The sequence below is a fragment of the Fringilla coelebs genome, assembly GCF_963513975.1.
Source record: "Fringilla coelebs genome assembly, chromosome: 8".
Taxonomy (NCBI): domain Eukaryota; kingdom Metazoa; phylum Chordata; class Aves; order Passeriformes; family Fringillidae; genus Fringilla; species Fringilla coelebs.
In genome coordinates this window covers 4,921,034-4,941,368 of record NC_140066.1, presented here as the reverse complement: position 1 = coordinate 4,941,368, position 20,335 = coordinate 4,921,034, and the positions used below count along the sequence as shown (strand labels likewise).

General features: G+C 47.1%; 1 protein-coding gene across 2 annotated transcripts in view; it reads right to left on the bottom strand.

The window, feature by feature from the left end:
* SGMS1 (sphingomyelin synthase 1) overlaps positions 1 to 20,335 on the bottom strand; it is an 89,168-nt gene that overhangs the window by 54,681 nt on the left and 14,152 nt on the right. The window contains exon 2 of one of the 2 annotated variants that reach the window (XM_084210767.1): positions 10,155 to 10,270. The exons of the other annotated variant lie outside the window; for it this stretch is intronic. The gene's annotated coding sequence lies outside the window, so the exon portion shown is untranslated. The remainder of the gene's footprint in view (positions 1 to 10,154; positions 10,271 to 20,335) is intronic. 2 annotated transcript variants of the gene reach the window in all.

The following is a 20,335-nucleotide window of genomic DNA, read 5'->3' as shown; positions in this document are numbered from 1 at the left end:
AGAAAAGGGATGAATCACTTGGAATTTACAATCCAAGTTATCACAGAGGTCATCAAGCTCATGCCTTGGGCTGGAGCCCACTGAACCAAGAGTTTCTTTCCATTTTCAAGGCATGGCTGTTGACCATGTGTGTGCAGCATGTCAGCGACCCCACACATGCTCACTCACACTTGGGTTTCTACCCCAACCAGACCAGGATCAATTCTCAAACAGCTCCTGCTCCAACTCTTTCTTCTCTGCACAAAATCCTGGAGTAGTCCAACGGTTGAGGATTTCTCCCCTCCTTTCACAGCAGCCAGTTTCTTTCTAGCAGATCAAAACAGCTCTGATTCAAAGGACATTATTCCAACTCCATCCTCCTCCACCTCCCAAAGCCTCCTAACACCCACACGCTGCTGAACGTCAACATCTCCAGGGAAATTCAGTCCCTACAGATGGCACCAAGCAGCCCCCTGGGTGGTGGGAAAAGCTCTGTGCAGCATGAGGAACCTTGGCCCTCCCGGGGTGAAGGAGCAATCCCAGCCTTCCAGCTCTACCCAAACATTGCAGCAGGCTGGGAATGGGGTGTGCAGGGAGCTGCTGGGGCCCATCTGCCTCCAGTGCACCAGGGTGACCTGAGCATCACCCCACACCAGCTGGCACGCTGCCACCACAACCCACCCTCTCCCAGCAGGCTCCAGACTGCAGGATTTTGGGAAAGGAGCACAGCCCAATCAACCCAGGCAGCTGCTGCTATCATCTGCTCCTGAACACCAGCTTTCTGTCACCTGAATCACTTGCTATTCCTGCTTGCCTGTTTCCCATTACCCACCAAAAGTAGGAAATAGTCTGGAAGCCAAGAAATCCCACATTTCATCTGCTACTCCAGGTTGTAGCCCCTGTGTTACACAGCTACACAACAGCTGGGTGTTATTTCTGACCTGCTTACAAAAGGAAGTTTCAGGTTTCTACAAAAAGTTTAACACAGACAGTGATACCTTTTACAACAAGGGGAATGCAGGTCCTGCACCTGGGCAGGAACAACCCTGGGCACCAGCACAGGCTGGGGAGGAGCTGCTGGAGAAATGCAATGAAAACCTACAGGAACAGCACAAAGTCATAACAAACATATTCCATGTTATAGCATGAGCAGCTGGTTTTCATGCTGGTTTATTCTGAAAACTACTGAGTTTGTCCATTTGTCCCTGTGGGCTGTCCTGGAAAATAAAGAAGTTATTTGCTCTGTGGGGAAGGACCTGGGGGACACTGAGCTGTCCCCAGGCCAGCAGAGTGTCCTGGGCCCAAGGAGGCCAAGGGGACAGTATTATTTTTACAGGCACTTGTTCTGTTATCTACTCCTTCCCTAACAATATTTATGTATTTACTACTTTGACTTTGCAGCTATTTGCAGTGAAAAAAACCTCCCAATTCAGAAAAAAAGCCTCCCAAGGGCAGAACAAAACCCAAAACTAATAATGCTTTTGCTTTCTGCCAGTGTTGCAGAAAACATGCATTAGGCTTCAGAGACAGGAAAGAGCTTGCAAAATGCAGTAACCTCTCAATATCTTGAAACAGAGGCTTCCAAAACTTTTCTTAAACCAGAGCAGCAGAGCAAGGAATTAACCACATCCCTGGCTGTGCATGTGCCTTCCTCCCCTCAGCTGAGGATGGTTTTTGGTAATAAAACACCAAATAAATACACATACACATACCTAGGTCACCTACATTTATTATTTCCTCATGCATTACCAGCAAAGTGACCCCTAAGGAGGTGCACAGAAAATGATCTGGATTTTTATTAGTAACCAATTGCTGCTCTCCAGCCTCACTGACCTTGCAGCACACACCTGATTCCTGCTCAACACACCTGGGTTTCCTCTTTTCATGTGCACAGTCCCCACAGTTCTGTGGCATTAATATTCACAGTACACCCAGGGGCTGAGCTGTAGCCTCAAACTCCTGCTGGGACACAGATCTTTAAATATTTTTTTTTCCCCCTGTTTTCAGCATCTCAAACTGACATGATGACAACACAGGATTGCTTTGAAGTGTCCATTTTCACCCCACCTCAAATTACCACAGAGAAGCAGATCCTGGCTGAGTATCAGAATTCTCCAGATAAAACTTAACAACCAGCACATCAACATGGAAACAATGGGTGGGTTTTTGTAAACAAACAGAGAAGAGTTTCAGATTTAGCAAGACTTTTACAAGGATGGAAAAAAAATTGCTGTTTTATTAAGCTCACTTATTTAAGTTTTTAGAGTTGCTTTTTGCAAGGCTGTGGTATAAAAATAAAGCTGCTCCTTGGGGCAATTTGTCAGGTACTCCTACTGCACAGTTTTGGATGCTGGAACAGAAAGAAAGGATGAGAACAGGGATTTCACTGAAATGACCATCTAGAACACCTCCTTGAGAAGAAAGAGAATAAACAGGTCCACAAAATACAGACTCTCTTGGATATTCTGATGTCTCAGGTTTTAGTTGTTATATGTTTCAGATTCTCTGCTGTTTTAGTGAGCTTCACACTAAGGGATGCTGAGCTCTCTGCACAGAGCAGGGAGACAAAACAATTCCTGCTCCAGCTGGGCACCAAGGACAAATGACCCAAATCTCAGCCCAAGAGCACAAACACCGTGGGCTGGAGAGAGAAAAACAAGGATGGGACTGCAGGGGCTGGAGCTGGAATTGGACAGTGAACTGCAAGGCGCAAATGGAGCAGAACTGATCCCAGTGACAGACCCCACAGTGACTGGGTGTGCATTTTGTGCCCATTTTGGTCCATCCTGGGTGCAGCCCTGGCTGGGCTCTTGTGCTGCCCAAGGTGGATCCATGGAGGAGATCCTTTGAATAAATCCCTGCTCTATTCTTTAGCTCTGTCCAGCCTGTTCTAGGGCAGCCTTCCCAAGGCATCAATTCCACATGGAATTTCAGCAGCAGGAATTTCTGCATGGAAAGGGTGCTCAGGCCTTGGCAGGGGCTGCCCAGGGAGCTTTGCAGTGCCCATCCCTGCAGGTGTCCCAGGAAGGGCTGGAGGTGGCACTCAGTGCTCTGGGCTGGGGACAAGGTGGGCACTGGGCACAGCTGGGACTGGATGATCCCAGAGGTCTTTCTGACCCTAATGATTTTTATGAGTCTATAAATTTCAGATTTCAAAAGAGTTCTCCCCTATAAAATTCAAACCATGTATCTGTGGGCTGTGAAAGAGCATTCCTCTGCTGGGGTCACTCTTAAGGCAGTCAGGTTGCTGGGTGCTGTGTCCCATTCTGTTTCCAGGATGTCACCTCTCTCCAGACCATCTCCCTCTGTGCAGGGACACCTTCCTGCCCTGCCCATGTCCTCAGGGGATCTGAGCACAGAACTCATGTGCTGGCTTTGAGCAATCCTCACAAAGCATCAACACAACCTTGTGCTGGGTATTACTGAAGTGTGAAAAAAAAATCATTTAGAGAAACAGCAGCTACCAGAGAGCTCCTTGCTTTATCTCCTCTGTAAACAGTTTTTAAACTGCCAGCTACAGCTAGGAGCTGGAGACAGAAGAGACATCCCTGCAGCTGCTGACAGGTAAGTTTATTGGAGCTTCAGCACAAGCATTTCAAGATGAAAGAGCACAAGGAGGGTGCTGAAAGACAGCTGACAGCTTGAGGAGTACGCACTGGTTTTCAAATTGTTTCTGTGATGTAGGGTAATGCTTGTGATCACAGCATTCACCGGGAATTAGATCATCCATTTAGCAGCAAGTTTGCCTGATCAACTGTCTGGGGACTTCAAACACATCAGCAAAACTGCAGAGCTGGAGACACTGTCTTGGTATTCGGCTGCCTTCCCTGAGAAGCTTCACAGAGACCAAAACACGGGTGGGGAAATCCCAATAAAACATGGAGGGCAGGGTGGGGGCTGTCCCTGAGTTTGGGAGCAGCAGCAGGGCAGGGCAGTCCTGCTGGCACAGAGCACCAGGGCTGCCTCAGCTTCCCTGGATCAGCAGCAGCAGCCACAAAACACCTGGAGCCACCCCGTTAACACATCCTAATAATGACACAGCCTGTGTGCAAAGCCTGTCCCTCGCCTTGCTGCCCTTCTGGATGTGCCACACACAGCTCAGGGAGCTCCCCAGCTTTCCAGGAAACTCCAGCAAAGCTTGGGGAATTCAGGGATGTGTCAGTGTCTGGAGATGGCTGTGGGGATGCTCCACAGTGCAAAAACCTGGAGATGGGAGCATGCTCTGGACAGGAGGATATTTAAAGCTGTCTGGGTGTAGCAGGGATGCACACATGATTTGAACAGCTGGGACAGTCACACAGGACTCTGGTGACAGAGCAGACATCCTGTGCTGGCACTACAAAATCCCTCAGTATGTTCATATCAAATATTTCACCCACCCCTTGCTGTGTATTTATCCCAGCACAGCAAAATATGTGAGATGTAACTTTTTGTCTTCTTAAGCAGTACACAAAAATCTGTCAAAAGAGCTGCTGACAGCCTTGCAACTGCTCCCTGGCAATGGGGACAGCACAGGCCAGGCAAAAACCCTTCCATTTTCATGCATCTTGCAAACACAGAGAGACACATTTAAGGAGTGAACTGAAACAAAGCATCTTGTGCAAGAATCCCAATAACTGTATTATCTGCTGAACAATAAAACTGCAACACTGAGGAGTCATTTCAAACAAGTGCATCTGTCATTAAGATAATGACCAAGTGAGTCAGTGCTTCTCCAGTAAGAGATATTTAAAAGAATCACAGAAAGGTTTGGCTTGGAAAGGACCTTAAAGCTCATCTCATTCCACTCCTGCTATGGGCAGGGACACCTTCCACTGTCCCAGGCTGCTCCAAGCCCCAAAGTCCAACCTGGCCTTGGGCACTGCCAGGGATCCAGGGGCAGCCACAGCTGCTCTGGGCACCCTGTGCCAGGGCCTGCCCACCCTGCCAGGGAACAATTCCTCATTCCCAATATCCCATCCAGCCCTGCCCTCTGGCACTGGGAAGCCATTCCCCCTTGTCCCTCCATCCCTTGTACAGAGTCTCTCTCCATCTCTCCTGTAGCTCCTTCAGGCACTGGAAGGCCACAGTTTGTTCACCCCAGAGCTTCTCCTCTCCAGGTGAACAATCCCAGCTCTCCCAGCAGAGCTGCTCCATCCCTCTGCCCATCCTGGTGCCTCCCCTGGGCTCTCCCCAGCAGCTCCAGGTCCCTCCTGTGCTGGGGCAGCTCTGCAGGTGGGGTCTCACCTGAGCACAGGGGCAGAGGGTTTAATCCAGCACAGGAGCAGAGCCTGTTCCACCCATCCAAGGACTGAGGGAACACAAGTGATGAACACCCAGCTTTCCCAAAAGGCACAAACCCAGCCTGTGGCTCCTGGGGTGCAGAGCAAGAGGCACCTTCAATCTCTCAGCGTGGTTTGAATACAGCTCTGCTGATTGCAAAGAAAGCAGAGAGCAAAACAAGATTAGAGCTCAGCGAGGCAGCGTGCCCCTCGTGAATCCAAATAAACAAGACATTTTGAACTACTTCCAGCATGACTTCAGCACAAAATAACATTTGCACATCAGTGTAATAGCTGATGTTTTAACTGCTTGCTAAGGGAGCAGTCACGCACTGCAGCCCCGAGTTCAGTGGTGGCTGCTCAGCCTTCAAAGGAAGCAAAAAGAGCAGTGCTGCACTTGAAAGCCTTTCAGAAAGCACTAAATGTATTTGTGCTCACTCTTGAACCCAAGGAGAACACAGCCCTGTCCCCACATGCCTTGGGTGGGTGATGAGACACTAGAAAGGAGCTGGGATGGCAGCAGGCATCAAATCCCAGCTGAAACCTCCTGGGTTCCAGAGTCAGGGAGGAAAGGGAGCCAAAGCCAAGGGGCACAAGTCCAGGGGATGCAAGACAGGAGGGAAAACCCATTTTCCCTTTGAACCTGTGCTAGGACTGGTGACACACCCTCACAGGAAATCCTATTACTGGGGGCTCTAAGCCATGAATCAGTCCCAGAGTCATTCAGAGCCAGCCCCAGGACAAAGGAATAGTCAGATGCTAATTCAGGCCACAAAGCTGGAGAGGGAACATTCCCTCTTTGGATGAAGGATTAATCATCAGCAAGTACAACCTCTTTTCATTAACTGCAGCCATTTCCTGCTGGCACATCCTTTCCATTTTCCTGGAAACATGGGAGCAGCTACATGTCTGAAAGCAAATAAATTAGGAGACAAGAAGGAAATTATCCACAGCACCAAGATCAAGCCAAGCCACTGAATAAAGCAGCTAAAAAATCTACCAAAACCCAACTTGATTGATCCAACAAATTGAACACAGGCTATATAAAATCTCTGCTCCAAAATTCCATTAAACCTTCAGTTCTGCAAAGATGTAACTGCCTGGAGAGGCTGTGGGTGACCCTTGAAGTGTCCAAGGCCAGGCTGGATGGGACCTGGAGCAACCTGGGATGGTGGAAGCTGTCCCTGTTTGTACCAAAACCACCCAGGCACATCCTGCAGCATCCTCTGAACATTCCCACTTCTCTGGGATAGTTTTGATGAATGCATCTCAAGCTGTGTCAGGGAAAATATAGGTTGGATATTAGGAAGAAGTTTTTCACAGAAAGAGTGATGAAATATTGGGATGGCCTGCCAGGGGAGGTGGTGGAGTCACCATCCCTGGGTGTGTTTAAACAAAGCCTGGATGTGCCACTGGGTGCCAGAGTTTAGTTGAGGTGTTGGGGCTGGGTTGGACTCAATGATCTTGGAGGTCTCTCCCAACCCAGTGATTCTGTGATTCTGTGAAAAGTTGGCAGGAATCATCAAAGCCTTTAGGTTGGAAAAGACCTCCAAGAGCACTGAGTCCAACCTCCTCAGTCAGCAGCAGCTTCAAGCTCAGGCTTGCAGCGAAACAAACCAAAGGTGTCACTTTAAAAGCCAATGTCACAATCAAAGTGTGGCCTACAGAGGACACAGAAAAACTCCACATGATTCATAAATTCCCCCCAAGTTGCTTTTATGTGCACAGGACAACACCCAGGAAACAGGCACCACTTCTAACAAAGATTATTTGAAATTCACAGAGTGGTGAGTTTTTGCGGTTGGTGGATTTTTGAGTTTGTGGGAATTTTTTTGGTGGTGATGTTTTGTTCATTTTCTATTGAAACATCTGCTCTAGCCACCTGTTGCCCACTTCACTGGGAGATCTCACCACTGAGTGCTCTGCACTGGAACTTGCTGTTAACCATGCCAAGCCCTTGCTGTATTCACACACAATTCTATTCCTGAGCAAACAACTTCAGCAGGAATATTTTCAAAAGACTGCACATATGCTCTCTTCCCATGGAGCTAAATTTGGTAGGTATGAACATACCTGGCTGTAACAAGCTGAAACAAAAATCACTGAGACACAGAAACTGAGTTCCAGGCACAAACCCCTGCTTTCCACTGCTCTAAATAGTCCCTGTTACACTGTGATTACACAGCAAGCTTTGCTCTCTGAGCCCAGGGTTTTTCCTTCATAGCCACTGAAATTCAAGTTTAAAACAGAATTCAGCGAGCAGCTCTGTCAAGCACATTCAGTGCCAAGCTGGAGGATGAGTATATTTATATAACAAAAGGCTTCCTGGATTATTTTAAGGCTCAACTTCTGCAAAGGGAACAATTGATGAAAGGGATGTTTTTCCTTTGTTTAAAAAAATAATACTTATACCAAGAAGGAAAAAAAAAAGCCATTGAAGAGACAGCAGTGCCTTGATATTCCACTGTGAGATCCCTGGATCACAGCAGAGTCATCCACGAGCTCTCTGACCCCCTGAATACAGAACCTGTGTTGTCACAGATTGAGATAAATACAGCAAAAACCAGAGGTCACAGACACCAAGGCAGCTGCAAATGAATACCTCCACATAAATGATGAGCTGTGCCACAGAATCACAGAATTATTTTAGGCTGGAAAATCCCTGCCAGCCCATGGAGTCCCAGCTGTGCCCAGTGCCCACCTTGTCACTGAGTGCCACCTCCAGCCCTTCCTGGGACACCTGCAGGGATGGGCACTGCAAAGCTCCCTGGGCAGCCCCTGCCAAGGCCTGGAATTGAATTCCAAAATGGAATGATAGAACTGGGATTTGAATAGAAGGGTGTGATATCACAGGGTGGGAAACTTAAGAGTTTAAGGTGTTAGGACACAGTAATATATATAAACAAGATGGAGGTTTTAGGGCAGAGGCTGGTCCTTCTTCTTCACCTTCTTCTCCATGGGTTTGGGTGGTTTTGTGTAACTGGATAAGAAAGTCTGCATTGCAGGCCACAGGTGGTTGGTTACTGAGTTAAAAGTAAAAATAATTTAGGTGTCATTTCTTAATTGGACAGTTTATCCTTAAAAGGCCTTGTAAAGAGAGAGAGATGGAGCTCCATTTTTAGTTTGTTAGAGTGAAGTGCTGTAGAACTTAGGGTTTGTGAGACTGTAATATAGAAAATTCACCCTTTCCATGCAGAAATTCCTGCTGCTGTCCAAGCTGAGCCTCCCCTGGCCCAGCTGGAGCCCCTTTCCCCTTGTCCTGTCCCTGTTCCCTGGCAGCACAGCCCGACCCCCCCTGGCTGTCCCCTCCTGGCAGGAGCTGTGCAGAGCCACAAGGTCCCCCCTGAGCCTCCTTTGCTCCAGGCTGAGCCCCTGCCCAGCTCCCTCAGCCCCTCCTGGGGCTCCAGCCCCTTCCCCAGCTCCAACCCAACAACACTGACCCAGCCAGGCCTGCTTTGAATCTTTTCCCTCCAGCACAGAGCAGAGCAGCCTCCCCTGCACCTCTTGATGTCCAAGCCCGATTAAAGCTGCATTAAACTTTAAGTAATAGATGCCTGCATTATTCATCACTGCTGTGTATTGGATGCAGAGCAAACAGAAACCAAATCAATGCAGTCACAGGAGCTTCAGGTGTCTGCTCAAAGTGTCTCCTGCTCCCAGCACTGATGAACTTGAAGAAGGGTGGGGAAAGTAGGAATTTTTCACAAGTGCTGTAAACAAGCCTTGGTGTTATTACAGTTTGCCCAGAACAGTGACACAGAGGCAGCTTTCAGAGAGCAACAACTGCAAAAAACCTGCTCATCATTCACCTGACCTGTGACATGCAAAAATATAATTTCCCTCTATTTCAGCAGCCTTGGTGTTTAGTCACAGCATTTTTCTCAAGATTTCTGGTGGTATTTCTTAAAGATGCTGTGGAAAAGCCACTGATCATCTGAATTATACAGTCTTTGAGATCCAGAGAGATGCAGAATTGGGACAGCCACAGGAGAGGGGCTAAACCCAAATTTTCAAAAAAAAAACCCAAACGTGCTCAGCTCCCTGAATTCTCTCTGCAGGGAGAATTCAGCTGGATTAGGAAGAATCACAACTGAAATGTGCTTTTCTGCTCTGTCTCCCACCACAGCCTCTCACAATCAGCCAGTTAAGGCTCACTAATATTCCAGAACATTTTCAGGAAAAAGACAAAAGGTTTCCCAACTAGGAATGGGAGGCATGAGAGACTTGGCTCACTCAAGGTGCTGGACACTGGGGCTGCACACAAACAAATCACAGCTTTTAGAACACAGAATCTTTACACCCAAAACTCCACTTTCAATTTCTGATTCTCTCTACACCTCCCCTCTACCTCTTCAATCAGTCATGGAGCTTTCCAGCACGGATGAAACCCAACAAAACCATGACAAATCTTATGAGATGCCTTTCAGCAAATCCTCACACAGCTTCAAAGGATTACTGAAAGACAAAAACACAACTACAAGCAGCAATAAAGGGCATACACCCTGTTTATTCTCTCTTTGCAGGTCATTTATCTATGCCAAAGCCAGAGCTGGGAACACAGCACAGGTATTCCAGCCCCCATTCTGGCTGTCTACACAATATATTGCCAGAAGGGCAAAAATTGCCTTACAAGCAGAGTTTTGGGAGCATTTATCCACAATCTACATCTTCAAGTTCTGCTCTTAGTCATCCTTCCCTGGAAGCAGGCAGAAGGAACTGATCTAGGGGATCTTTCAGCTGTCTTTCCCTCAGATTTTACAATTTAATAATACTGGAGTTACACAGTTTGTGAAATATCCAAAATGTCCATAATAAGAACTTGCCCCAATTCAGGTCACAGTAAACAAGGTATTGAATGAACACATCACTCCAAAACACACTTGAAAATGCAAAATGCAAGATGCCCTGACCTACCTGAAACCGCTTTTCTAGCCAGAGCACTCGATGCATCAGGTTAGAAACTCATTTGGAACAGGAGAGGGGAAGCTCAGCCCTGCTGCTGGCAGCTTCTCACGTAGTCATGAGAGTCACTGTTAACAAAACAGCAAACAAATCAAAATAAGGACACTTAAGAGGTGGAACTAACAGCAAGCCTTCATTAAAGCATCAGGAGGTGTTACAGTGGGAAGATGAGCTCAAGGTCTAACAGGAGTTGGGATATACAGGGAAGGCCATGCTAACAGAGAATCATGGTTTGGGTTGGGAGGGACCTCAAAGCTCATCTCATCACACCCCTGCCATGGCAGGGACACATTTCACTATCCCAGGTGGCTCCAAACTCCATCCAGCCTGGCTTTGGACACTGCCAGGGATAGAGAAGCTGCATTTTAAAAACAGCATTTCCCATAGGACACAGCCTATGTGAATGTGTCCAAACAGCCTAGATGAGGTTTGGAGGATATCACCAAAGGGGGGTCAGGAACAGCCAGAAGTGATACAGAGACTCCATCCTCAGAAGGCATGAAAAGACACTTCATTATTAAAAATCTATAGTTCTTATAGAAACAATGGTGGACCTAAAACCTGATTGGCCTTAAGGAATCTTCTCTCACATTGTTGGTCAACTATGAACAGCACACTCTGCAGAACCATATCCATAACCAATGGTTCCAGAAAGAGAGATAATAATTGTTTGAATTCTTTCCTCTAAGTTTCCCACAGCTTCTACACAGAGGATATGAAATTACTACAGGAGGAGACCACCACCCCCAGAACAATGTGGGTTTCCCACTGCCACAAACAGGCTGCTGAGCACCCTGCTACACCCAGAGCATCTTTTCTTAGCTCCAAGAGCAATCCAGAGTACTCATGGGGTACACACTGCCACGTGGAGCCCCAAGTAAAGAAATTAACCTCAATGCTTGCTCTGAAGGGAGCTGCTGAAGTGACACTGACTCTGAACTCTGCAGAGTTCAGAGGGGGAGCAAAGGAGGAAGGCTGGAAGCCTTTCCTGAGAGTTTCCAAGATAACCAGGATCATTTAGGAGAGAGAGGAAGAAGCAAAGAGAAGCAAACCCAAAATGCTCACGGCCAAAATCCTCAGGTGGCAGCACCCAGGGACCAGGCTTCTCCCCATCCCTGGGCCCACCCCTGCCAGCAGCAGCACACAAACCACTCATCCCATCCTGGGAAGCAAACTCACTCTTCATTCCATCCCTCCAGCCTCCAGGGGAGGCAAAACCAGGGTGGAGATTTGGAACAGAACCAGCCCTGTGCTGCACAGGGCTCTCCCAATTCAGCTTTCCCTCTTAGATAAAGGAAAAGCAGAGGTCTCCCTGCTCCATTCACATTAGTTAGTGCAATTCATACATTTCCACTCAAATACAAGTTGGGGAGGAAGGGGGGATAAATAAATCCAATTCTGCTTGTTGAAGCAGCACCAAACCCAAGGAGCTGTCTGCCAGGAAACAAGCAGATGGAAGCCTGGTAATTCTAATTTCTTGAGACAACTTTTTAGCTACATTTAGGATTGCTTGGAAATTTGCTTTTGAGTTTTTACACTGCCCCACCTTCAGTGAGTGCTGCGGGGAGGGGAGCACCAGGCACCTCTACCTGCAGGCCAAAAGATTCTTCTGTGCCACAGGCTGGAAGAGGCTCTGTCCAGGGAAATCCTTTCCAGCCTCCTGCCCTGCCTGCTGCAGGATCATGAGAGGTGTCACCCATGCCAGGAAAGCCCTGTTTCCATGAGTAACTGGCCATTATCTCACCAGAGCAGCCCTCCCAGACTCATCACACTCACTTATCAGCAGAGTTTGCTGAGCCTCCAGAAGCCACCCCAGGGGGAAGCTCCACACCCTGCCTGCCCCTCTCCCAGCCATGATAGCTGTGATGGATCCCAGAGCCCAGAGTGGTGCTCAGACACACACACACACAAGTTTTTGATGAGCAAGCTGTGAATCAGCAGCATTTGCTGGGAGAATCCCGAGCTGCTCCCTCGCAGCTGCAGCCTCTCCCTCTCCTCTCCATGGAGCCTGCAAGGACACGTTCCCTGCCACATCCAGAATTATTTCTGGGCTGGGGAAAGGCCAGGAGGAGCAATTGACAGTGACAGTTTGGGTACTAGCAGCTATGCTGGCAGCAGCACTGCGTGGCAAGGTTTGATTAGAGCCCTGTGCTGTCTGTTCTGCAGCACACACAGCACTGCCCAACTCTAACATTGCTAACACACTTTCCAGAAAACACAAGGTCTGCTTTCCCCAAATCAATGAGCCTGCATGCCAAACTCCTCCCTCCCCTGAGGGACACCCAGAGCTGGCTGCTGCTCTGCTGGGGGACATGCTGCTGGTTCAGGGCCCTGTTTCCCTAAACTCAATATCCCTGTGGAAACGGTGCAGCTCCTGGAGTTGCTAAGTGATGCTGAGCTGGGGAATATCTGCACATAAATGACAAGCTGTGCCACAGAATCACAGAATTATTTAGGCTGGAAAAGCATTCTGCCCAATACTATTTACAGAAAGGGAGATGAAGTTCTGGAATTGTCTGCCAGGGGAGGTGGTGGAGTCACCATCCCTGGGTGTGTTTAAAAACAGACTGGATGTGGCACTGGGTGCCAGGGTTTAGTTCAGGTGTTGGGGCTGGGCTGGACTCAATGATTTTGGAGGTCTCTCCCAACCCAGTGATTGTGTGAATTCTGTGAATTTTTCAGCATCTAACATGACCATGCTCAGCTCTGGCTGTGCCACCCCTTACTCTGACAGCCACAGCATTTCCTTCATGCAGGAGCACCAGCTGAGAAGAAATTCAGGAGGTTTTGATGCTGTGAAGATCAATGAGTGAAGTTAGCACCAGCCTCATTCTCTGTGTCACAGCACAGCTCAGAACCAGCAGGCAGCAGGACCCAAACACCTGCAGAGCTCTGCTGCCTTATTCCCAAAAGATTCCCCACTTTCCAGCGCAGTGTCCCCAGCACAGCCTGCAGCAGGCTCAGAGTGGCAGCTCCATCTCTGACTGATGCATCTGGAAATGTCACAGCCAGGAGAGAGCTGCAGGAGTCCCAAGGAGAGCATGTGATTCCTCTCAATAGTCAAATCTTTCCCAGGTGAATGCTACCATCCTTGTTATCCATGTGGAATTACAAGCAAACCAGGATTTGGGAGAGTTAAGTGGCCACATCTGAGTGCTGAGAGCCACTTTTGTAGACTTTACAGAATTCCTTGTTCTGTTCATCAGCAAAGCTTTGGAGTTGAGGATTCTCCTGTGCCTTCTCCTTCCCACATCCACACAAGCAGCACCATGACAAAAAGAGCAAGAGCAGGCTCTTGTCTTATTTTCTTATTCCATTTAATCAGTAGGGATCAGGAATGTCAGTGAGGGCTGAAGAATGCTGCTTGGAGAAGGCACCCCCATGACTAGAGCAGCCTGGCACAGGGTATTTCCATATTTCACTGCACCATTTCACCAGTACTGAAGTACTCTTTAAAATACTCTGGAGAAATTCAGCCTAAATAGATCACTGACATGAGTTCACCAAGCCAGTTTGCTTGTGGATTGAAGAAATCAAATTAATTGATTTAGAGACAACGTAAGGGATTTTGAGAGGACGTTTAGCTGATGTCTAAGATGTCATTTTAATCCTCCTCACAGTTAATTCTTTGAGTGTAGGGAGCCAGTAAAATTGATGGTGCAGCCCTTACACAGAAAAACATCTCCACAGGCGTGCTAATCAGGGAACTATTTTGCAAATTGTTCCTAATCTACAGTTGCTTGTCTCTGCTCTCTTCCTGCAGAGACAATAAAATCATCCAGCTAATAGCAATGTGAAAGGGAAGGAATGATCCTCATTTGGTTTAAGTAGACAGATCTGCACTAGGGAACCACTAAATAGTGCAGTGATGAACTCAGGGAGGCAGACCAGAAACATCTCTTCCATCTTTTGGGCATGGAAAGCTGCTAGGAGACCTGCCAGCACAATGCAAACTCATTCCTACTGTCCCAAAAAGTGAAAAAAAAAATTATTACTGCAATCAACAATAACATAATTATGTGAATTAGTAGGATTTTTTCATGGGATTATTTTTTTTTTTTTTAGTTCTTGCAGTATCATAGTGACCTGAATACACCCAACCTCTGCAGCAGGAGACTCTTTCCCTGTTTCCAAAATAATCATTGCTGTTCCCAGACCTCCTCCCCCAACTTATTGTTGCTCATCCTTCCAAAAAACACCTTCCAGGGCACATTCCTCTCCACAAACCTAGCCCCAGTGTTGCTATGACCCTTCTCACCCCTTAGGAAGCCAAGTGCCCCATGGAAATCTCAGCCCTACATGGATGCCTGTTCACTGAGAAGTGACTTGCTACACACTGATATTTTCAACTGTCCCCAAAGGGTGAGATGCTCAAAATTCCCCAGATTCACCCAAAAATAGTTTGAAGTGAAAAAGCAAAGATTGGTTAATTCTAAGAAAGCAAGTTATGGCTAGGTCAGAAAACATTAATAACATGAAACACACTGCAGCTGCTTACTGCTGAGGCTTTGTCAGGGTGTTCACAGCCAGACCCATCAAGATAAAAATCCAGGGTCTGATCATTTAGACATGTTAGGGATGAGGAATTCAGGGAATGACCAGAGTTATGCACTGCAATAACATCAGAGAAGTTTCCTGTTGTCCACCACCAACAGCAACCACTGCACATTGCTTATTATACAGCTTTATTTCACCAACCAAACTGGTGTTTGCCATCTCATGAACCATCTTCCAGTGACTGGTACCTATTCTGGCTTTGCAAGAGGATGGGATGAAAGCTGAGGACTCCATGAGAGGCTTGGTCTATGTGATCTTGCTGAAGAGATGGAGACAGAAATGGTTCACCTTGACCTGTAGATAAAATCAGAATTCCCAGTGTACTTAAACCCATGACTTCACAGCCAAAAGCCTGTCAGGTTATCCACTGATTCAGAAACAAGCCACAGCAGTTTGGATTTAGCTCTTGCCATTCTGCAAGTGCCTTGAAACAACCCCACCTCAGACATTTCCCACCTTTTAACAGGTAAGAGCTGAGATTCAGCCTTGCAAAGACAGGAATCACAGTAATTCCTTCAGAAAAAGAGGTCCTCAAGGATCAGATTTCCAAGATTTTAACACCAGAACAATTCCTAGGAGGATGAGACTTCACTAAGTGGAACATGACTCCTGCAGAGCAGTGGTGTGATGGCCTGGGAAGGAGGAGAGAGACCAGGATGGCTGCTGGTGCTTCCCTGCAGATCCCAAAGGATCCCTGCAGATCCCAAAGGGAGGATGGGCAGGGCAGAGAGACAGAGTCACATTTACAGCCTGCAGAGACCACATCTAATTAGAGAATTTATGTTTCCCTCACACAACATAGTCCAGCCTGTTCCTGCAATTCATACTGAAAAATCTCTTTATAGGAATTGTTCCCTAGCAAGGGCAGAATGTCTGTGAAAGCCCCAGCTACAGTGAGGTGCTTTGTTTCACAGGAAGTCCCTTTAAATTTGAATTTTGGTACAAATAAAAAGTGTAAATACAAAGGTTTATAGCTGAATATAATAAATAGCATAATATAAAAATTACAATAATATAAATATAATAATATATAACATTAATATAATAATATATAATATTAATAATAATAATTAGATAGACACATAAATATGGTAACAGAGCAATATGAAAGGAGCAGGGCAGCAGCCCAGCCCTGCTGGCTGTTCTTCCAGCCCCAGCAGGGTTAAGAGCATTAGTGCAGACTCAGGGGGACAGGATCCTGAGCTGGTGACTGCCTGAATGTCTCCTTTGTGAGCCTCCCCAGGCACACAACTCGCTCCAAGGACACGTGGAGCACGGCCAACTCCACAATTCCACAAGGATGCTGTGGCTCTCCTGGGCAGGGAGGCCAGGGGATACTTCTCAGGACAGCTAAAAACAACCTGTTCCATGAAGAACCCTGAGAGCTCCACTGAAGTGGGGAAAAAACACACTTAAACACATTCTGCTCAAGTAGCAAATACCTCACAATGAACTTTCCCCAAATTACTGCAGCAATTAAAAGATCTGAGTATAAAAAATGTGCTGCTGGCACTTAAAATTTATAAAGGAGGCTTCTTTGAGCACTTAAAATATCATTCCATATGTGGGTCTCATCTAAAGTGAGGATTTGCACTATAATTGTATTGATATCAGCCCAGCAAACGTCCAGGCATGCAGCTAGCCCTTGTGAACTTTTGCAATTCACCTTCCTGCCCAGAAAAATTCCATCAAAAAAAGGCTGAAAAATGGGAAAAGGGAAAGTATGGCCCCCATGGCACCTCTAGGAAAGAGTCAGCACACCCAAGACCAGGGATGACTTTTTGCAGATTCCCTTTGGTGCTGCAAAGACTCAATGCAAAGTCGGGGTTTTGCCTCCCCTGCTACAACTCTCAAAGTCAGTCACCCCAAGCTTTAGGGGTTTTTATTTCCTTTATTGCCTCATGCAACAGAAAAACCACAAACAAGCAAAAGCACAGAGAAGAAGCAAAAATAAAAAAGCCCCATGACCCAAACCCTAACCCTCAAAGCTGCTCAGCCATAGCAGCTAAATCAACATTTAAGAGCAGCTGAACTGCCCCAACCAGACAAGGCTCTGCTTGAGGCTTTGGCTACTTTCAGCTCCAGGAGCTTCCTGAGCATGGATTTAGCAACTTTTTGGGGAATTTCTCATCCCCAGAGCTGCTCAGCTTCCCTCCACTCCCACTGAAACTTTGGATCCACAACACTCTCTGGGGCAAGGAGTCTGACATGTCCCTAAGAGAGGAGTCTGGGTGCCACTGCCACTCCTTGGGATGCCCATCCCTGCCTCATCCCACCCTTCCCAGTCACAAGAGTGCAAAGAAATCCTTTTTCCTGGCTGCCAGGCCATGCAGCTATGTTTCAATTACTGCCTAACAAGCTGGGAGGGTTTGCTCTCTCACAGACACCAGGCTGGGAAAAACTCTTCCCCCCTCTGCAATAACATGTAGGAGAGACTTTGGAATTTCTTTACTGTAAAACAGCAAATATCAGAAATGTGCTTCTCCTCTGGAAGCAAAGCAGATTTTATCTCAATAGGTTCCTCCATGCCACACTAGGATTTTCCAGCACATTTCTAGCTGCTCCTAATTACTTACCCAGCAATATCCAGTGGAAATTTAGGGGAGAAAAGCTGACTGCAGACTGTTCCATAAACAAAAAATAATCTGGCTACGGAGGCCAGTAATTCTTCATACAATAAATGGCTTGGAATGTGATTTGCCAATCAAAATTAACATTTAAATATGACATGTTGCCCCACTCCATCCCACTCGTGGCCATCAACTCTGTTAGAGGTCCTTGTTCCCACTGCACTTTTCCCCATGGCTGCATTCCACTCCAGGGGTAAAGGTTGCCTGCCTGTAAGCACTTTGAACAGTATGTGAAAAGCTTTGTTTATCCAAAAATATTTTAGCTCTGAGAAACATTAAAGCAAGATGTAAATTTCAGCATTTGCACAGCAAAGAACTGCAACTCCTACAGATATTGCCAGAAACTTTTTTTCCTTAAGGCTTTCCAGCTATGAAGGACTATTTTGCTAAAGCAAAGCTACAAACAAAAAGTGTCATCCCTTAGTAATGGGCTGCAACAGCAAGGTTGAGGATGAAGCAAGGCTGTAATTTCTGTCTTGCTCACTTTTTCAGAGCAGATATTTGATCAAACAGTAGGGAAAATCTGAGGGTGCAGCAGTGAAACCCAAAACTTATGGGGGCTTGCCCAGTAAGCAGCTCTAGAAAGCCACTATCAAAATAAAGGGAATTTCCCTGCAGCCTGGCCCACAATTTCCCTTACAGGGGTGAAATCCAGCCAGCCTGCAGATCCCCTCAAACACTCATACCCACCTTAAAACACAGCTTTGCCCCAAGCACTCAGCAAGGCTGCTGTTTAAAACAAGAGGAACCAACCACAGTGGTCACCAGAGGCAAAAGCACAACAGTCAAACAACAAATTGAGCTGATCCCAGTTACCCCAGGGGAGCAGGACTGCAGGACAGGAATATTTAGAATGTTATTGCCTAAAAGCAGCTCATTTTCCAGCTCAAAGCTCTTCTCATTTGAAGGCTGCTGGAGACACAATCCCTGTTTCAGCAGAGGAAATAAAATGTGCTGTTGCCAAGGCCAGGCTACTGAGGCTGGGGAATTCTTTGGGAGAGGGCAGGGGACAGTTATCAGTTATCTCCCACCCCCCACTGGTTCTGGAGCAGTTATCAATTAGTGCATTTTCCTGGGCTGAATCCTTATCTATCTCTACAGGCTCACCATCCCAGAGCTCCAGATCCATGTTTTTCTTGGGATATGGTTTGGTTGTTTTCCTCCTGCCAGGGAATTCCCAACCAGCAGCTGGTTCTGCCCCAGTTCCTTACATCCATAAACTGCCTAATTACCCAATGGACTTATCTCTTCCTGCTGCAACAGTAGAATTAAGCAAGTATAAACTGAAAAAAAAAAAAAAAAACAAAACACCCAGACCATCACAAATTCCAAGCTGGAATTTGCCTGGTGTGATTTTAAACCAGACTTTATTTCCCTTTTTTTCCCTTACACCTGGGAGAAAAGTAGTTACACCAGGCATGCTAAATGCCAAAATTAGCTGGTTTGCCTAAATGCAACACATCAACCCAGCTGCAGCACTTCCTGAGGTACAGACTACACAATCAGCAAGTCACACAAGATCCTCAACGCTTAATTGAAGAGAAAAAAGGAGGGGAAAGAACTGTTTTACACCTCTGAGAGCACTGGAGAGGCAGAAAGGCAGGCTTGTCACACACCAAAAGGCTCACACAGCACCACCATCACCTTTATAAAGGAGATTTCCCTCCCTCTTTGTCCAAAGACACTTTCCAAAGCTGTGGAAAGTAATTCTGAAGCACACAGAAGTCATCATGCAACAGGCACCAGAGCTGGGGCCAGCTGCCAGCTCAAACAGAGATTTCAGTCCTTGCTGCCAAAGCACAAACAGCAACAGGCAAAGCTGCCCTGGACACATGAATGTAATGTCAACACTAAAGCAGACAAAGAGGTTGGAATACAAAAGTGACCTTCAGGCCTCACTGTCCACTCCATTTCTTCTCCAAACACCAGTGAAATGACACAACTGGCCCAGTCAGTCCAAGGAAGTGATCAGTCTGGCACAGGCAGAGCAAACCCCACCACAGTGCCCTTTCTTTCAGTGGTGACAGAGCAGTCCATGGCCACCTCACCTGAGACCTTTCCAAGCCACTGCAGAGCATGGCAGCACGGCAAATAAATCTGTCCCCTTCCCTTTCAGAGGTCTACAAGGGTTATCCTCACCTCAGGGAAACTCTAACAACCTTTTTGCCTTCTCCAAATCCTGTTTTTTTCAATTTGGTGTCAGGCAGCAGAGCTGGGTGGAGACAGCCTGCAGTGCTCAGCCCCAGCTGGAGCTCCCTGACCAGCACAAAGTCTCTCAGCACAGGGCACACACACAGCAATAAAACCTGAAATCAGTGATGCTGTCTCATTTCCCACTCCTCTGCACAACACAATGTATTTTTAGGTCATCACTCTTCATGCAGGACGGAAAGGAAGGATGGGAACAGGCACAACAGCAGCCAGCAAACTTGGAAACACCAAAAATAAAACATTTCCACTTGATGCTTTGTTAAAACAGCCACACCTTCACCTCACACTGAGTATTTCTGGAGCCAAGATTTGTACTGGCACATGGATGTCACCTTCTCATGTGACTTCCCAGCAGGCACAGAGCCTGTCACTATCCTAAAAGCTGTGCCAGGGGAAGGTCAGGTTGGACATCAGGAGGAATTTCTTCCTGGAAAGGGTGGGCAGGGAGGTCACTCAGTGCTCTGGGCTGGTGACAAGGTGGGGATGGGGCACAGCTTTACCTCCATGGTCTGGGAGGTGTTTTCCAGCCTGAATGCATCTGGGAGCCTTGTGAGCTACAGCAAATGCTGCTTTTTTGTCTCTTGCTTCACAGGGAAAAAAACAGGACTGAACAAGCTGGGTCAGGTGTGGGGGAGGAATATTGAGCAGGTGAGTCCTGAGTGGTGGCTGAGCAAGGAGATGTCTGCTATGAGGAGCCAGAAGTCAGTGAAACTCCTTTCCAAGACACCTGAACCA